Source organism: Schistocerca americana, chromosome 4 (genome assembly GCF_021461395.2).
Source record: "Schistocerca americana isolate TAMUIC-IGC-003095 chromosome 4, iqSchAmer2.1, whole genome shotgun sequence".
Classification (NCBI taxonomy): Eukaryota; Metazoa; Arthropoda; class Insecta; order Orthoptera; family Acrididae; genus Schistocerca; species Schistocerca americana.
Window position 1 is genome coordinate 488,896,321 of NC_060122.1, and position 15,397 is coordinate 488,911,717.

Genomic DNA, 15,397 nt, shown 5'->3' on the forward strand with positions numbered 1-15,397 from the left:
TTTAACAATTCAGAAATAATCATAGAGAAACTAAACTGTTTTGTGTATTCAAAATCCCTAATGATTACAGAGGTGTTATATGACGTGTTGATTGTGAAAAGAAATCATTTAAAGAACGATATTTATAAAACTATAAAAACGTAATGTTTTGCTTTGTTTCTCGTAATCAGTTCTAACAGAAAACAGCAACGGCAAAATTTTTTTTCAGATGTTTACCGGTTAGAACCAGGATTACAGGGGATTTAAAACATTATACAGATTGTTTCCTTATACTGATCATGAATTTACGCATTTCACACCCTCTGCCTGCCGATACTGACACGAGGTAAAAGATTTGCCATTACTGCATGATTCTAGTGATACACGATGGAAGTCACTACCCTCATTATTTGCGATTGATAAGCAAAAGGGCCTCCCCATGAACCATGGACCTAGCCGTTGGTGGGGAGGCTTGCGTGCCTCAGCGATACAGATAGCCGTACCGTAGGTGCAACCACAACGGAGGGGTATCTGTTGAGAGGCCAGACAAACGTGTGGTTCCTGAAGAGGGGCAGTAGCCTTTTCGGTAGTTGCAGGGGCAACAGTCTGGATGATTGACTGATCTGGCCTAGTAACACTAACCATAACGGCCTTGCTGTGCTGGTACTGCGAACGGCTGAAAGCTAGGGGAAACTACAGCCATAATTTTTCCCGAGGGCATGCAGCTTTACTGTATGGTTAAATGATGATGGCGTCCTCTTGGGTAAAATATTCCGGAGGTAAAATAGTCCCCCATTCGGATCTCCGTGTGGGAACTACTCAAGAGGACGTCGTTATCAGGAGAAAGAAAATTGGCGTTCTACGGATCGGAGTATGGAATGTCAGATCCCTTAATCGGGCAGGTAGGTTAGAAAATTTAAAAAGGGAAATGGATTGGTTAAAGTTAGATATAGGGGGAATTAGTGAAGTTGATGGCAGGATGAACAAGACTTCTGGTCAGGTGAATACAGGGTTATAAATACAAAATCAAATAGGGGTAATGCAGGAGTAGGTTCAACAATGAATAGGAAAATAGGAATGCGGGTAAGCTACTACAAACAGCATAGTGAACGCATTATTGTGACCAAGATAGACACGAAGCCCACGCCTACCACAGTAATACAGGAGTAGACAACATTCCATTAGAACTACTTACTGCCTTGGGAGAGCCAAGCCTAGCAAAACTCTACCATCTAGTGAGCAAGATGTATGAGACAGACGAAATACCCTCAGACTTCAAGAAAAATGTTATAATCCCAATCCCAAAGAAAGCAGGTGTTAACAGATGTGAAAATTACCGAACTATCAGTTTAATAACCACGGCTGCAAAATACTAACACGAATTCTTTACAGACGAATGGAAAAACTGGTAGAAGCTGACCTTGGGGATGATTAGTTTGGATTCCTTAGAAATGTTGGAACACGCGAGGCAGTACTGACCCTACCACTGATCTTAGAAAATAGATTAAGGAAAAGCAAACCTACGTATCTAGCATTTGTAGACTTGGAGAAAGCTTTTGACAATGTTGACTGGGATACTCTCTTTCAAATTCTGAAGGTGGCAGGGGTAAAACACAAGGAGCGAAAGGCTATTTACAATTTGTACAGAAACCAGATGGCAGTTATAAGAGTCGAAGGGCATGAAAGGGAAGCAGTGGTTGGGAAGGGAGTGAGACAGGGTTGTAGCCTATCCCCGACGTTATTCAATCTGGATATTGAGGAAGCAGTAAAAGAAACAAAAGAAAAATTCGGAGTAGGAATTGAAATCCACGGAGAAGAAATAGAAACCTTGAGGTTCGCCGATGACATTGTAATTCTGTCAGAGACAGCAAAGAACCTGGAAGAGCAGGTGAACGGAATGGACAGTGTCTTGGAATTAGGATATAAGATGAACATTAATCAAAGCAAAACGAGGATAATGGAATGTAGTCGAATTAAATCGGGTGATGCTACGGGAATTAGATTAGGAAATGAGACACTTAAAGTAGTAAAGGAGTTTTGCTATTTGGGGAGCAAAATAACTGATGTTGGTCGAAGTAGAGAGGATATAAAATGTAGACTGGCAATGGCAAGAAAAGCGTTTCTGAAGAAGAGAAATTTGTTAACATCGAGTATAGATTTAAGCGTCAGGAAGTCGTTTCTGAAAGTATTTGTGGAGTGTAGCCATGTATTGAAGTGAAACATGGACAATAAATAGTTTGGACAAGAAGAGGTTAGAAGCTTTCGAAATGTGGTGCTATAGAAGAATGCTGCAAATTAGATGGGTAGATCACGTAACTAACGAGGAGGTATTGAACAGATTTGGAGAGAAGAGAAATTTGTGGCACAACTTGACTAGAAGAAGGGATCGGTTGGTAGAACATGTTCTGAGGCATCAAGGGATCACCAGTTTAGTATTGGAGGGCAGCATGGAGGGTAAAAATCGTAAGAGGGAGGCCAAGAGATGAATACACCAAGCAGATTTAGAAGGATGTAGGTTGCAGTAGGTACTGGGAGATGAAGAAGCTTGCACAGGATAGAGTAGCATGAAGAGCTGCATCAAACCAGTCTCTGGACTGAAGACCACAACAACAACAAGCAAAAGAGAAATAATAGACAGAAATAAAACGCGCTACTGCTCACAGAACCAGAGGTTGGTATGAATCAGGCACTCTCCTCAGACAAGAATGTAGCTAGGACTATATTGCCGTCTAGCATCATAAAAATGGAAAACCGGATGATTCAAAACGAATACCATTGTTTTAAGGCTTTGGGGCATTTTTTACATTCAAGTTACAACTAGAAATAATACGTCAAATGAAACAGCGACACAGTTTTATGAACGAAACACGCTGGTGCAATATTCTACAATATTCATCATTTGTTACACGAACCGATTTTCGGCCGTTACGCCATCATCAGGCACAAAGATAAGTGTGTGGTGCAGTGAAATTTTGTTGCATCAAATGCTTAAAATATTCTCCAAAGAACCGATGGAATAATAAATCAATGCAACAAACAGTTTTGTTTGTAAACCCGTGCGCAAGCGATTTGCAAAAGGAAGAGTACGGGAAACTAAGTCCAATGAACTTGTTGAAAGAGTGAGTCTTCCGCGCGTAGCTCCAAAAAACCAGTTCGTCAGACTAGTCGTGGATTAGACCGGTATTACACTATCAAATTTCTCTGTCAAATATCTATGTCAAAAATCTTGTCAAAGATATTTGATGATATAATAGGGAACTTTGTCAAATGTCATCCAATGTTTGATCAAATCTAGGGCATCGCTGTAGATCTGGTCAAAGATGTCGCTTGTCTTCTGTTCACAGCAATGTGACATGTTACCACATTGAGCGCTAGCATCGCTGCAGCGTTCTGTCGTCTGTAGTGTTTTTATAAACATTGCTGGTAAATACAATTGGTGTGTGCCGACAACTACAAAATTAATAGAGATGTATGAAGCTGATGAGGCGCTTTACAACGTGAGGCACCCTGAATACAAAAATATATTAAGAAGATTGGAGACCTGACCTGACCTAACCTAACGTATCCTAACCTAACCCTCTCCTGTAGCAAGGAATCGGAGTGTTACAGTGAGCCTGTCTTATGAGATGTAGCAGTTCTGAAGTGAATATTGTCCTTTGTGTTATGATGATACATTTCACTGAGCACAAACAGAAATGTATGCTCATCCATTCTCAAGTAATTGATGTACGACTTGACGTCCTCCACTATAAACTCATGTAACAAGTTTTGTTGAATGCTTTTATCGTGTCGCCGTAAAACCCATGGCTTCACCCAGGTATGTCCGCCCCCGGTAGCTGAGTGGTCAGCGCGACAGACTGTCAATCCAAAGGGCCCGGGTTCGATTCCCGGCTGGGTCGGAGATTTTCTCCGCTCAGGGACTGGGTGTTGTGTTGTCCTAATCATCATCATTTCATCCCCATCGACGCGCAAGTCGCCGAAGTGGCGTCAAATCGAAAGACTTGCACCAGGCGAACGGTCTACCCGACGGGAGGCCTTCGTCACACGACATTTCCATTTATTTTACCCAGGTATGTTTCCATTTTTTCCCCCGCTTCTCTTTCGCATGTGTACACAGTGCAGTTGTGGTACATGCAACTGCGGCGGTTAATAACAAGTTGTTGTTGTCAGTTATCTTGAACTTTGACGAAAAATATGAGGACAGTGTAAAGGCCCGTCCACATGCAACGATCTGTCTGCGCAAATGTCTGCGCACGTCACATCTGCGCAGACAGATCGTTGCGTGTGGACAGAAGATTTGCACCAACCTGAGGTGTGTACAAACCTGGAAGTTGGAGTTGGAGGTTTGAGCGAAACCTCTCAAATCTGTGGGTTCAAACCACATCTGCGCAGACAAGTTGGAGCGTGTGGACAGGAGATCGCCGCAAATCTGGCGCGAAACAGCTGTTTGCTCAGTCTAGTGTTTGTATTTGTGCGCATAGGGCATTAAAATGACTGATACTCGTCAGTGTTCTCGAGAGTTTGTAAGTGAATTCATTGAAATATATAGAAACCACCCATGTATGTAGAAGATTAAAAGTAAAGAATATAGTGACCCGAGACAAAAAGACAGCAGCAAACAATGCTCTAAATTGCGGGCAGTTGACGCCTCTGCAAACAGAGAAACAGTAATAAAAAAAATCGTTACGAACTGGTGAAATTATTTGCAGATGGATGTCGAAACTTACAATTATCTCTTAAAGCTTGTAATCCGTCATATTATGAAAAAATACTTGTATGAGAAGGGCAATTTCTCCTCATAAACGCCTGGCGTAACATTAAGATTCCTAGCTACAGGAAGGAGCTACAAGGATTTGGAATTTTCAACTGCAATATCGAAACAAGCGTTGAGTAAAATAATACCCAACACATGTGAAACTATTTACGCTGTCCTGATGGATGAGTTCATGAAGGCAAGTCAAGTAAATTAAGTCTGTCGGCGAACTGTTTACCGAAAAGAGTTATCCAAAGTTCAGAAATCTAGAAGATCTTGTGTAAGAGTACATCAAGTATACCAGCCAACGTTATGGTATTTTGATCTGCTTGGCTTTCTTAGTGAACAAAAAATGCCAAGACCAAGCAGGAGTGCAATTGAAGATGAAATTGGAATGTCAATGTGCCAGGAAATGGAACACGAGGTAATGTAAAACAAAACAGGTTCGCCCTGCAACTCTCGCAGTAAATGTACGTGAGAAAACTGCTTGCCACTGATGTTTCTTTTCTACACCGACAGATGGCGGGCGAGTAGTAGATTGGGGTTTGTGTCGTGTGAACACACCACATTTGCAGCGATCTTTTGCATGTACAGGCATCTGCGCCAATGTCTGCGCAGACAGATCGTTGCGTGTGGACCGGGCTTAATACCCCTTCTAGCGCCACGTCAAAGATCTTTGTCAAATATATTTGACGGAGTATTTGATCGCATCTTTGATCAATTCTTTGACAAAGAAATACCGTATGATAGTGTAATACCTGCCTTAGCTATTCCAGCCACTTCCTTGTGGAGGCTTTTAAGCAGAGACGCCTGCGACTACGTCCTTATCGTCTGCAGTTGTTTAGAAGCTCTAAAGCATAGAGACTAACGTTTACGTGCCAACTTTGCAAATGAAATGTTGCTGCATGACGATGAAGATTTTCTGGATCGTGTCATCCTCACGACATTTCACTTAAGTGTAAATGTGAAGACACACATAATGTGTGTATCTGAGGATCCTGAAATCCACATGAGCGGTACAGTTAAAACGAGACTCTCCTAAAGTGAATTGATTCTTTCTACCATATTCCAGCGGAAAGTTTATGAACTTTTCTTTTTCAGTGAAGCAATTGAAAGTGGTGTTTCCTATATTGAGCGTTAGAAATTTTTCTCTTTCCTCAACCAGAAGAGGCTGAACGACAGAACCTTGTTTAGCAGCAAGATGATGCACTGCCTCACTGGCATGTTTCAGAACACGATTGGTTAAACGACTTTGTACTGACCGCTGGACCGGCCGCAATAGGCAGGATGACAGCTTCCTTCGCGTGGCCTCTACGTTCACACGACCTGACACAATGCGATTTTTTACTTTTGGGGGTTCATAAAGGATCATACGTATGTGCCTCCGCTAACAGATGATCTACACGACATAGAGAATAGGATTGAAGCAGTTGTTGCAACAATTACTGCAGATAGACTGATCAAGGTTTGGGAAGAACTCGCCCATCGACTCGATGTGTGCGGTGCTCACTTTGAACGCATGTAAGAAAAACTGTTGGGGCTGCTTTTTTATTTGATGTATTTTTATAACTGTTAAGTTGAACGTAATAAAAGCTGTCAGCTGAGACATACTAGGGTCGACCAGTAGTTTAAACGCAATTTTCAAACACCAATAATTTACATGGAACAATATTCATATAATTAACACACTTCGAAATTTTAAGTATTTTAAAATTGGTGATTTACAGAAGTCAATGAAATTAACTTTCAGTACTAGGTTAAAACACAGAATTTCCTGATTTAGGAAATTCCTGAAATTCTCTGAGATTTGCTTCATTTTTCAAGGTAAAACGCAATTCCCTGAGAATTCCAGGTTTTCTAAATTTTGCAGAAGAGTCGCCACCCTGATAGAAAATTCCACGGTGCTAAAAAAAGTATGAAACTGATCTGAAGTGCCGTAAGTTAGACCAAAATGCTCTTGGGCTCCGGTATTTCAAAAGTGATGATTGTGGGATGTACTTCTTACATCCATAAGCATGTGTGATCGTGCATTCATATCACAGACTCAGTACGTATTTAAGCTTTCATAGCAAGAAGCCGCAGTCTTTTGGTTTTGCTCGTAACACTTTTGAACTCTGAAACCATCTTGCATCGCAATAATGAATGCTTACACACTACAATTAATTCCAAACATTGAGGCACACTCCCAACTGAGTTTTCAAATAGGTAATAAAATTACAGGTTAACATTTACTAGTGCAAAAATGAAACAATATCGGTGTTTTTAAGTTACAACTAGGTAGGAGGCTTCTTTAAACACTTCTGTTTCTGACCTTAGATCAATTGGTAAAAACGTCAGGCGTAAGTAGTAACGGTGCAGGAACCTTCTTAAAAATTTACAAAAATAATTCAGCTATATAAGCAACAAAACTCTTCGAAACTGTCTTCTTTGTACCTTCAACGCTCTTTAAAGACACCACAGTTAAATCATGCACATTTAGATTGTGAAATTCTGAAATATTATATTTGTCGGTGACCTTCAAGTGGAGTTAGAACGGAAATTTTTTTTCGTATTTTTATCTCATTATAAAATTTGCGACTTTCCGAATAAAATGATGTATATATAGGGTGTTACAAAAAGGTATGGCCAAACTATCAGGAAACATTCCTCACACACAAATAAAGAAATGTACTGTACTTCCTCGATTCACCGCCAGTTGGCCCAATTGAAGGAAGGTAATGTTGACTTCAGTGCTTGCTCTGACATGCGACTCATTGCTCTACAGTACTAGCATCAAGCACATCAGTACGTAGCATCAACAGGTTAGTGTTCATCACGAACGTGGTTTTGCAGTCAGTGCAATGTTTACAAATGCGGAGTTGGCAGATGCCCATTTGATGTATGGATTAGCACGGGGCAATAGCCGTGGCGCGGCACGTTTGCATCGAGACAGATTTCCAGAACGAAGGTGTCCCGACAGGAAGACGTTCGAAGCAACTGATCGGCGTCTTAGGGAGCACGGAACATTCCAACCTACGACTCGCGACTGGGGAAGACCTAGAACGACGAGGACACCTGCAATGGACGAGGCAATTCTTCGTGCAGTTGACGGTAACCCTAATGTCAGCGTCAGAGAAGTTGCTGCTGTATAAGGTAACGTTGACCACGTCACTGTATGGAGAGTGCTACGGGAGGACCAGTTGTTTCCGTACCATGTACAGCGTGTGCAGACGCTATCAGCAGCTGATTGGCCTGCACGGGTACACTTCTGCGAATGGTTCATCCAACAATGTGTAAATCCTCATTTCAGTCCAAATGTTCTCTTTACGGATGAGGATTTATTCCAACGTGATCAAATTGTAAATTTTCACAATCAACATTTGTGGGCTGACGAGAATCCGCACGCAATTGTGCAATCACGTCATCAACACAGATTTTCTGTGAACGTTTGGGCAGGCATTGTTGGTGATGTCTTGATTGGGCCCCATGTTCTTCCACCTACGCTCAATGGAGCACGTTATCATGATTTCATACGGGATACTCTACCTGTGCTGCTAGAACATGTGCCTTTACAAGTACGACACAACATGTGGTTCACGCACGATGGAGCTCCTGCACATTTCAGTCGAAATGTTCGTACGCTTCTCAACAACAGATTCGGTGACCGATGGATTGGTAGAGGCGGACCAATTCCATGGCCTCCACGCTCTCCTGACCTCAACCCATTTGACTTTCATTTATGGGGGCATTTGAAAGCTCTTGTCTACGCAACCCCGGTACCAAATGTAGAGACTCTTCGTGCTCGTATTGTGGACGGCTGTGATACAATACGCCATTCTCCAGGGCTGCATGAGCGCATCAGGGATTCCATGCGACGGGGGGGTTGATGCATGTTTCCTCGCTAACGGAGGACATTTTGAACATTTCCTGTAACAAAGTGTTTGAAGTCACGCTGGTACGTTCTGTTGCTGTGTGTTTCCATTCCATGATTAATGTGATTTGAAGAGAAGTAATAAAATGAGCTCTAACATGGAAAGTAAGCGTTTCCGGACACAAGTCCACATATTTTCTTTCTTTGTGTGTGAGGAATGTTTCCTGAAAGTTTGGCCGTACCTTTTTGTAACACCCTGTAGATGTAGAGGTCGCAAACAAGCGAAATGACCTTTCACTCATCTCTTCAAAGGCTGATTCCAGACATCGAATGCAAATTATTGAGACGCTTGCCGGACTATAGACACGTCGCTTTTGGAGTCAATGTATGTTGTCAACAAAAATTCTGTTCTGCACCTCTGAATGCATACTACCCTTGGCATTATTACTCTACGATCTTACTAGAGATATGGGCACAATTTATACCACGCCATGCTGACCTTCTAAATGTAGAAAACACGAATTCTGGACAATGACTAAATAAATTTTATTACTAAATAAAGCACATTTTCCTTGCTGCAAAATTGGTGTTTAAGTTTACAGACGCGGTTGGCCCTTTGTATTAAATACATTTTCTGTGAAACCAGTAATTTATTGCTTGTGTTGACGGACTCTTTGCCTCCTGTCATGGATTCACAGCTTAAAACAGCCACTTCCACTTCACGTATGAAAGTTCGAAACATATTCACATTGTAATTTTCCGTATTTTTTGCGTTTCCAGGTCGTGTTGTGCCTATAATCTCGTGCTCGTATTGTGGACGGCTGTGATACAATTCTCCAGGGCTGCATCAGCGCATCAGGGATTCCATGCGACGAAGGGTGGATGCATGTATCCTCGCTAACGGAGGACATTTTGAACATTTCCTGTAATAAAGTGTCGCTGGTACGTTCTGTTGCTGTGTGTTTCCATTCCATGATTAATGTGATTTGTAGAGAAGTAATAAAATGAGCTCTAACATGGAAAGTAAGCGTTTCTGGACACATGTCCACATAACATATTTTCTTTCTTTGTGTGTGAGGAATGTTTCCTGAAAGATTCCTGGGTTTCCTGGGTGTTACAAAAAGGTACGGCCAAACTTTCAGGAAACATTCCTCACACACAAAGAAAGAAAATATATATCTTGGTTTAACACTACATATATATATATATATATATATATATATATATATATATATATATATATATATCACTTATAAACTCTCATGGGAAATACTTTATTTTATTTTTTAAATGTAATCTACACTGGTTAAAAATATTAAAATTTTTATGTGCATTACTTCAAGATCTAATAAAAACGGTATTTTTTTATATAGAAGGCTGTGGATTGCTGTGTTATAAAGGTCATGTCCAGAAGAGGATGGGAAACAGGTTGGGGAAGTTGAAACAAAGTCTGAGACAAGAAACTCTCTGATGGTAAAACCATAAGAGGGAGGCTGACCTCCTGGACTTGATTCATGGTGCAATTATCACAATGCCCAGTACTCAAACAGTTCATACAGCCATAAGCATTCCATCACAGCAGCAGTCATGGATATCGTAAAACCTAATTACAGAGACCTGGAAAATCCTGAATTACTGAAGAAGTGTCTGCATGGTCAGACTCAAAATTCCACTGAGTCGTTCAATAATCTTATATGAACTCGCTTACCAAAAAATGTGTTTGTTTGAATGAAGACACTAAAGTAGGGGGTCAGTGGAGCTGTTATTGCTTTTAATGATGGCAACATTGGTAGGGTGAAAGTGTTACAGCATATGGGAATTAATCCTGGAGCAAACTGCACCAGAAAACTTGAACGGATGGACAAGGTTCGCATTGATAAGGCAAAGTATGAAGCAGAGTATGTAGCACAGTTGACCACTAAGGAGTCCAGAAAGAAGAAAAGAAGAAAAAGTTTGGAAGAAGATCAAGAGGATGATGTACAGTATGGCGCAGGGTGCTTCTGAGTGACTAAAAATAAAAAATTAAGTATATATTAAGCGAGTAACAGCATTTTGAAACTTTAGAAGCCGTTCCTGAAAATTTACTTTTTCTGTTGCAGTTTTCCCTAAATTTCAGAAACCACTTCGAGTAGAGTATTCAAATTTTCAGGGAGTAATAACATACATATCTTGAATCTACTGAACTAAAAGAAGAACATAATGTTATGTATAATTAAAATTATTCAGGTTAACATACAAAAAACTACATGAAATTTTAACCGTGTAATTAAAAAATCATATTTCCGAAACCAGTGGCTGAAATGCAATTTGCTGTACTTCAGTAGACTCAGAACATACAGTTTAATGTCCTGTAAAAGTTTCATGTCAATGGCTACAGTGGTTCCTGAAATACAGGGAGACAAGTCACTAAATTTAACATTAAAGGGATAGGGCGTTCCAGCTCTCCTTAAACTCAGTTCCAGATTATTACTGTAATGTAATCATCAACGTGGTGACTATTTGCATCATTGTTGCCATAAATTGTTTTTGAGTGAATATAAAATGTTTATAGCTGTACTGAGCTTTATAGTTTCTTCCGAGCTTCAGTAATATTTTTATTATTATCATTCAGTTAGCCTTCTCCGCACGGGATAAAGTTTCAACAACGCATTATGAGTTTCATGATTATGCTCCCGTCACATTTTCATAATTCTGTAATTATCATTTTTAAATCACCACATTTTTCAGAATCATTAATTTTATATATGCTATATAATACCGCGGGCACTTAAATACACAAAACAGTTTAGTTTCACCAAGATTATTTCTGAATTATTAAACATAATGACCATGGCCGAGGACGCGCATAGTGAAAATGTGCATGTGACGCCACTGCCATTTAAGTGAAAATATCTGCCGCCCATAAAATTCAGCTTAAAAATTATTTGTAACTAGAAACAAACCGACGTTTTCCATTAAAGGTGCGAAACTCGTGGTGAGGAGTATTTGCTTGGGCGAAAACACTGATAAACGAAATTGGATTCCTCGGACTAAACATCAAATAAAATGTATTTGGCGGCTCGTAAGAGAATCAATATGTCATAGGAACTCCGATCTACTGGCCGAGGTGGAAACAAAGAGCGAAAGACTAAAGACGTAGGTATCTAACGAGGAACCTGACAGCTTTGGACAAAGAGGCAAAGTTATTGAAAACGTATAGCATAGCGTTGTACACCAAAGACAAATTAAGACAAAATCTACTGAAGAAACCAGTACCATCTGAAAACAGCAAAAACGTTTAAACACACAGAGTAGCACAAACATATCAAGGTGAACTGCATGCCAGTTTTTAAGTATCTTACATAACTCACAATGGAAAATTTAAGCCAACTATGTCATTGTACCGTGTGGTTAAAATTAATAATCAGTTCATTCTAGATGTTCACTGCTCTCCCAATACTTTCCGAAAAGTCTTTCTGTAATAGGATGGGCGTAAGGGAGACAAAAGTGCAGGAACCATGTCAAGACGGTGAATTTGCGATTTATACCAGACGACAGACAGGTTTAAATATGGGCGGGTACGCGACTCGAACTCTCAAAACGTTTCCATTATTTCATTCTTTTTTGTCGTGTTACTGACTTTATTGCAAAAGCAAAGCGCATAGAAGGTATCACATCTCCAACTTATCAGAGCTCTCTCTTTTTATCTCTTTTCCTCTTTCTTTCTCACTTACACCTTAGTAACTATGACAAGGCACAGTTGTATACATCACAAACCGTAGACGAAACCCTGCTCAGTACAAAAAACGTATTTACGAGGTGATATTTACTATCACTAAGGGAAAACTAAGACGGTCAAGCATATCATTTTAATACTGCATAATTGATCGACAAAAAGTGTGTGACATATCGATTATAAAAGCAAGTGAACTTCGTTGTAAAAGCAAGTGATCTTCGTTCGCGCACTAACTGCTGTTCTTCCATTATTTATTATTTTCATAATGTAATAATGCTATGATTCTATACAACGCATACAGTGCAAGTTTCTTAAGTTTTATTGACTTCCAGTCACAAATCTTGGTGTAACACTATATAGACTACAGCTATGTCTGACAAGAGTATAGGTGATAAATAAATATGTTATTAATTCTGTGAAAACATTTTTAACTGAGATTCTATTTTTTCTGAGCACAGCAATTAACGTAAAAATTAATGCACGATACAAAAATTATGCAATGAATTGCAGCCTTTGCCTCCCTCAAGGCGGTATCTCATATGAAGATAGCAATATAAAACTGCATACCTTGTCACAATGAACGCAGTTTTCCAAAGAGCAATAGCTCGCCATTGGACGATGCGTGTTTGTATCCTATCAGTATTATACGAAAGCAAGAGGTCGTATAAACATGTAAATGACGCACTCGGTCTTGTTTCTAGCGAAATTACCATGGAGGTAAAAAAAAGAAGGGAGTTGTCATTACGTCACAAACTTGAAGCCTCCGTCCGCCATCTTAAATAGCCCAAAACACAATCACCGCATACGTACCTCCATGGTTCACTGCGGTGATACTTCCTCGTGACGTCACTCTGACGTGCCGGTGCCCAGTTTGGGTGCTTTGATTGAGTGGAGACGTAGTAGTTTCATTAAAAATGACAGCTTGCGTTGTTTACTGATCTACTAATCAATTCGATCGTAGTCTAAAGTTTAAAGGAATCACATTTCATTCACAAGTGGAGCCGTACCAGCAATATTTTCTTTTGTATACATGAATTACGGCTGCACTGTTTACTATTATCGTAGTGGTTTTTTCTGTCACTTGACTTTAGATTTGCCTTACTTTCTGCTCTTTCCTGTGTTTTTCATTGCCTTCCAAATCGCTAACGCTCCGACATCCGAGCCACACAACACACGGCTACGTAACCGTGTTGATTGTTGGAGCAGCATCTCATGCCCTAAATTCCCCCCTCCGATAATTATTCATTGATCACATTTCCTCCCACTTTAAAAAAGATTCCGGCTAGAACAGCCGGGGACAGTGGTCATGTGTGTATGAGTTTTGTGAATACGATTCATGAATGTATATGTGTGTTTTGCTTCTTTTCTGAAGCAGGCTTCGGCAAATAAAATAATTGAACACACTTATCGTCGTGCCTGCCTGCTGCTGGGAATGCGAGCAGCAATCCGTTTCACAGTATAGTTATTCTCTTATGAAGTTGCTGTAAATAATCCACTGTACTTCAAAAGGAACAATCTTGTACATAACTATTACAATAGCAGAAGAAAAAATGACATTCGTTACGCCACATTAAGGTTGTCCATAGCACAAACAGGGGTTCACAATGGTGCAACCAAAAGTTAAGTCACTTACCTATTGATATGAAATGACTGACAGACAGCAAACTAAATTTTGAAATTAAACTGAAAACGTTTCTCTTTGACAACTCCTCTTATTCCGCAGAAGATTATCTATTGCTGTAAATAGTGGTGGTTAGACATTACTGGCTTACATCCGTCTGCTTAAAACAAAAAAAAAGCACTAATAATTGGTCAGCATGGAGGTATATTTACAGCAACAAAAATAATGTCAATATATAATGACTCGTTCCACATCAGTACGATTTATTGTGCAAATGATACATGGAACATGAAACTAAGTAACTAATTAATACTGGGATATCACAAAGCATTGTATAGGCTTACATACTCTGAAGACTTCAAAATGAAATTCAAAAGTAAAACCAAGCATATGATCAAAAAGATGTACATTCCAATTGCGCTATGTTTGGGTATGCCTGAAAAACTGACAAGAGTTACTGGCGAGAAATATTCCGGGAAAAGAAGCAAGTACCCTATTGTTGGAAAGGCAGACCTACATCTTACACAAGTTAGGCAATCATTACTGCAAAAAAAATTACTTACATACATGCTAAAGCAAGATATCCGTTTGTGGTGTCTTAAACGTTTGAGACCATTCCCTTAATCACATTTCTAGCATTCCACAATGCTGGAAGAGGTTTAAAAAATTATATCGTTTTTCTTTTATCCTGTAAATTGCTATTACTGGCCACACACTGAATGACGCTTCATAGGTAAGATTTCAAAGTGAGAAGATGTGTAAACTACAGTAAAACTAATGTACTGACAATCTAATAAAACAAGATAAATCAAGAACTCCATTCTGCGTGAAGGTATACCTCTATGCACTTCTGTTTCTTTCAGATTTCAGTAATAGTTCACCTCGTTGTCATGCACAAAATAAGATAACATACCTTGCTTCTTTCCTCACTGCACTCGTTTATCAGCTAACAAAGAACATGTAGGTAAGTTCTGTGAAAATTTGATCATTATAAACGTTGTGCGTAGTGTTGAAAGCTGAAAATGTGACTAACAAGAAGCAGTACCAGTAAACAAAGTAGTTTCGGAGTACCAGCTTCATTTGCTATTGATACAAATATCGTAAAAGTGGAATAAAATGCATTACGAAAGAATCCTTTTCACATTGTATCCTTCTATCCTTGGTTATTCGAAATTTATCAACAAAAACAGGTACATTAACGAGCCCAAACGCGTCCTGCTAGTAGAGCATATACGTATTCAATAGCAGAAAAACGTTCCATATTGCCTTCCTGACACTATGTTATTCATTAAGCACTGTAATCTTTAGCATTTAAAACAGCTACTGGATGCACACGACATAAATAATGAGGACGAATCAATCGTAAACAGCAGTCTGCTAATATTTTGGGCTACTTAAAATGGCGGTAGGCCTTGCCCACTCTGATCGCAAAACAACACAGCCACAGTCTAATATAGACTGTGGTACAACGCAAGTCTC